The sequence below is a fragment of the Pteropus alecto genome, unplaced genomic scaffold (assembly GCF_000325575.1).
Source record: "Pteropus alecto unplaced genomic scaffold, ASM32557v1 scaffold110, whole genome shotgun sequence".
In the NCBI taxonomy this organism is placed as follows: domain Eukaryota; kingdom Metazoa; phylum Chordata; class Mammalia; order Chiroptera; family Pteropodidae; genus Pteropus; species Pteropus alecto.
The window spans coordinates 1,539,908-1,544,617 of NW_006431920.1; the positions used below are offsets into that span (position 1 = coordinate 1,539,908).

The 4,710-nt window shown below is 48.0% G+C and overlaps 1 protein-coding gene and 1 pseudogene across 8 annotated transcripts in view; one reads left to right on the plus strand and one right to left on the minus strand.

The window, feature by feature from the left end:
• ARMC9 (armadillo repeat containing 9) overlaps window positions 1-4,710 on the minus strand; it is a 122,408-nt gene that overhangs the window by 85,126 nt on the left and 32,572 nt on the right. The window lies entirely within an intron of this gene.
• LOC112475470 lies at window positions 4,525-4,643 on the plus strand (annotated as a pseudogene).

The window sequence follows — 4,710 nt, forward strand, 5'->3', positions numbered from 1 at the left end:
AACGCAAAATTAAATGGCCAATAAACACATGTAGATATATTCAGCCTCCTACATAATTCAAGCAATATAGATCGAAACATTCAGAATACTAAGTTCTGCTTACCAAACCGGCAGAGATTTCAAAGTACAGTCTTGTCTAGTGCTGGGAAATGTGTGGAGAAACAGACACGCTGATACACTACTGGGGTTGGGAGGCAGGCACTGTTGAAATCTTAGGAGAAATGATTTGATAATATATATCAAAACTTTAATGCCCACAGCCTAGCAATTCCACTCTTAGTATCTCACCGATATTGATATTCAAAGGGCTAGCGTATGTACAAGAATGCTCATTGTAACATTTTTTGTTACAGCAAACAAAAAAATCTCAATGCTCATCATCAGACTGCTGACCAGCTATGGTTCGCCCTTACGATGGAATAACGTACAAGCATTCAAAAGAATGAGGAAAGACTGCCAAGATATATCAAAAGTAAAATAGCAGGTTCCAGAAGAGTAGTGACTCATACGATCCCAAGTAAGTACGTGTGGGTGGCATGCACGTGTGGGCGGCATGCACGTGCGCGTGTTGTGTGTACACACACGCAGGCGTACGCGTAGAGATGTTCCAAAATAATACACGGGAAGATGTTGATCTTGAATATCGATGCGGAGGTGAGGCTAAGGAATTATGATAAAGGTGGCCATTCAAATTAGTGAAGAAAGAAGTAAATAGTTGTGGCTCAAACGGTTATCTGTTCTTGGCGGGGGAGGGAGGAGTAGATTTCTCCCTAACATCATCTATCAAAATAAATTCCGTATGGATTAAAGATTTAAAGGTCTAGTTAGAACAATTAAAAACTAACTAACCAAACGACAGGAGAAAAGTAAGGTGAGTGTTTCGGCTCCTTCAGTGGTAAAAACTGTTTTAATAACATTGTGAAAAGGCAGAATGGGTAAAGGGAAAAACTAACAGATTTGGCTACACAATCATGTAAACTTTACTAAAATCAAGAAACATAAAAAAGCCAGCAACCAACAGGAAGATATTTACAAAAGATGATCTGAGAATGACCCATGTCTAAATGCCACGTCCAAAGCTGAATTCCTGACTGTCCCCTAAGCCTGCTCCGCCCGAGCCTTCTGTCTCAGCTGGTGGCAGCGCCATCTTTCCAGGGGCTTAGGCCAAACGCTCGGAGTCGTCCTTGACTCCCATCTCTGTCCCTGTCTCTCCCCAGCTCCAGTCCAGCAGGAAACACTGTTGGCTCCACCTCCCACCACACCGGGTGACCACGTCTCCCACGGCCCTGTGACCTCCAGACCAGCCGGGCCTCCTCGCACGACCGCAAGACACTGACCCCACCACCGTCCCCATCTCCGAGGTGACCCTGACCCTGCCATAAGCTGTCCTAGAGCAGCGGCCAGGTGATCCCCTCACGCACAGCAGGCCAGACCAGGCCATTCCGCTGCCCCGCTCCCAGGCTGACTGGGAGGAAAGGTCCCCCGCCTCGCCATGGCCTCGGCCCCCCACGGCCTGCTGTGCCCTCGCTCCCCACCTCACTCGCTCTGCTCACACCAGCCCCAAGCGTCACTCCTCAAACATACGGTTCACGCCCACGTTTGGCCCTTTGCAGTGGCTGCTCCTTTGGCCTGGAGTCCTGGAAGAGCCCCAGAGAATGTCTAATTCGCTCGCTCGCCTCTCCCGAGTGTTCACTCCAACACCCGTTATCGCCGAAGCTCACCTCCCGCCCGCACACACTCAGCCCCCCAACTCCCATCCCTCTTCCCTGCTTTGCTTTCTTTTTGTGTCTGAAAATACTTGTCATTTTCAAACTCTACATAATTTACCTATGTACTATGTTGATGTTTACTGTTTATCAGCTGGCTCCCCTCCTGGAACGTGCCCTCCACGACAGCAGGGGCCTCTGCTGCCTGATGTACCCCAAATGCCAAGGACGGGGCCTGGCATGTAGCAAGCCTTCAACAAATTTTTGTTAAACGAATGAAAAAAGCATGTTAAAAAGGCTTGAATTCATGTGTAATCAATGTAATATACATTTAAATCCTGAGATACTATTTCTCACTGATCAAATTTGCAAAATACAAAAATTTTAATGAGCATCCCCAAGACGGGCACGAACTCTCGGTGGAATGAGATTGGCATAAACCTCCCCAGAGGACCTCAGCAGGGATGTCAACCTAGAAAATCAACTTTGAAAGATGTTAACACAGGCTCGTCCCCAAGGGCGTCTGCCACGATATTTCTAATTTATAAAAGTGTAAACCTGGAAACCACCTAAACGCCCAACAGTAGGGGCCTGACACTAAGTGAACTCTCCATGTGCTTCTCCATGTAATGGAAAACTTCTACCACCACGAAAAGTGAGGCATTGGGGAATAATAGTTAATGGCTTCAGTATTAAGGAAAAAGGCAGATTAGAGAACTGTGTGTGAACGCGAGCACACAAGCTTTGTCAGGCTCACCTGGGGTATTTTCAGCTACTTTTCCCTTTATTCTTTTATCCTATTTTTCAATTGGTTTACAACTCAGCAGGAGAGAAGGGAGCTATTTACTGAGCCATTCTAAATTTTCAACAGTGAAGGAGGTTGCAGAAGGCCAGGTTTTTAACAGCCAGATTTTAAAAGCGGTATCAAAGGGACTAAACTTTATAGATACATCAGTTTGCGAACCGGCCCTAGCCAAACCCTTTTTTCAGAGTGCAATAAACGGGAACACTTAAAGTCGACAGCACTCCCAGGGAGAGGGAGATCAAGGCCATGCCAGGAAAGAGCCTGGTCTGTTCGTGCCTGTTTATCTTGAAATTGATGGTATTCTGTTTGGACCTAGAATAGAATTTATTCCCTTCTTGTCTTTCCAAATCCTAATCCTATCAGTTCAGTCATGAGACATCCTAACTTCTTCCTACATTATAAATCTGATATCATACATCAACTTTAGCCAGGCTTAGTCAACTATAATATTCTTTCATACTTTTATGGTGATCCCATATCTACTTAGCATCTTGCAGAAAAAATATGAGGAACAATAAACAATTATCGGCAGCTTTTACTGCCTGTTCCTAAGTCACTGGCTTTGTGCTTAGGTAAACGAAGCCCGTCTCTCCCCTGGCTTCAAAGGCTTAGATTCCGAACCGCAAACCTCGAAAGCATGGTGACAGGGTGTGACAGCAGCACTAGCCTCCTGGCAAGTGATGCTAACTGCAGATGGGACGAAACGTGAGATGTGTTGTGCCTGCTCCCTTTTAAGCTGCCCCTTAGTAAGATGCTACCAGTTTTAAATAAGCTGGACATATCACTCGACCAACAGAAAATGGAAATATAAGGATTTTCGTACATGCAAGATAGGATGGGATTTTATAACATAAACCTGAAATACACTAAATATTTGCTGATTTTAAAAACAAATGGAAGTGGGGGGAGAAAGAAGTGGGTCTACTGGACACAGACCCCGCTGCACTAGTTACTGCTGACAAGCCACCACTTCTGGTAGACACATGCCTCTCCTTGACTGGCAGCCACAGCACAGCGTCCACAGGAGCCCACCCAGCCAGTCCTCGGGGTGTGGCCTGAAGCCCCTCGTCCCGGACGGCCCACGAGGAGGTTCCTTTTCTGAAACCCGGATGTCTCTATGTGCTTCACTGACATTTTAAACATCACCGGTTCTCTAAGATTTGTTCACGTCGAAAGCACCTTGGCACGTCCTGATGCACAGGCTGCGATACCCCTGCCTGCGCCTCGGGGATGGGGTCCGGGACGTTTGTGCTCCGCCTGCCGTCACGTCTTTTCTATGAAGACCCACGAGGGAGGCGGCCCTCAGGTCTCGGCGCCAGAGCAACCGTGTGAAGCAACTGTGAGACCCAGTCGTCTTTAAACGATGTGCTTACACTTGTTTTTAAAGTTATCATCGCAATATACCTGCTTGGGAACGACACTGAAATGGTCTGTGGGGGGATGTGTGGTGGGCTGTGGGCATTCGCTGTACTGGGTCTGATGACGGCATTCTCGGGGTCACCTGGCATTGCCCTCCTCATCAAATGCACCCAGCTGCACCCCCTCAGCCCCTGGGCCAGACAGCAGGGCGCTGTGAGCACCAGTGACGTGGGTCCAGGAACTTTGGAAAGTTCCCTGGGAAGCGCGGTGGGCTCACGCGCTGGTCAGGACCCCAGATCCACCCCACAGGCCCGTGGACGAGCTGTCATAAGGACACAGCACCTGTGCAAGGTTTTGGCCCGAGGTGCAAACCTGACTTTAATCATGAAGAAACATCAAACACAGAAGAAATGTTCTATTTTTAAAAGGGGGGAAGGGCTATGTTCTCCTAAAATGTCAATGTGATGAAAGTCAACGACAGACTGGGGGAACGCTCAAGAGTAGAGGAGGCTAAAGACTCTCGACAACTCAACACACAGCCAGATCTCGGGCTGCCGGGGCGGGGACCTAAAGGCACTGAGGGCTCAACTCACGAACCCCGGGAGCGCACGGGTTAGACAGGAATGTCGCACCAACATTAAATTTACTGAAGTCAGCTACAGCCATGCCACCCTGAACACGCCCGATCCCGTCTGATCTCGGAAGCTAAGCAGGGTCGGGCCTGGTTAGAACTTGGATGGGAGACCACATAGGAAGACCAGCTGCTGTAGGCGTCAAAAAATTTAAAAATAAGGGATTGTAAGCTGACAAGGTCCTTGCAATCTGTGAGGTCAACCAAGG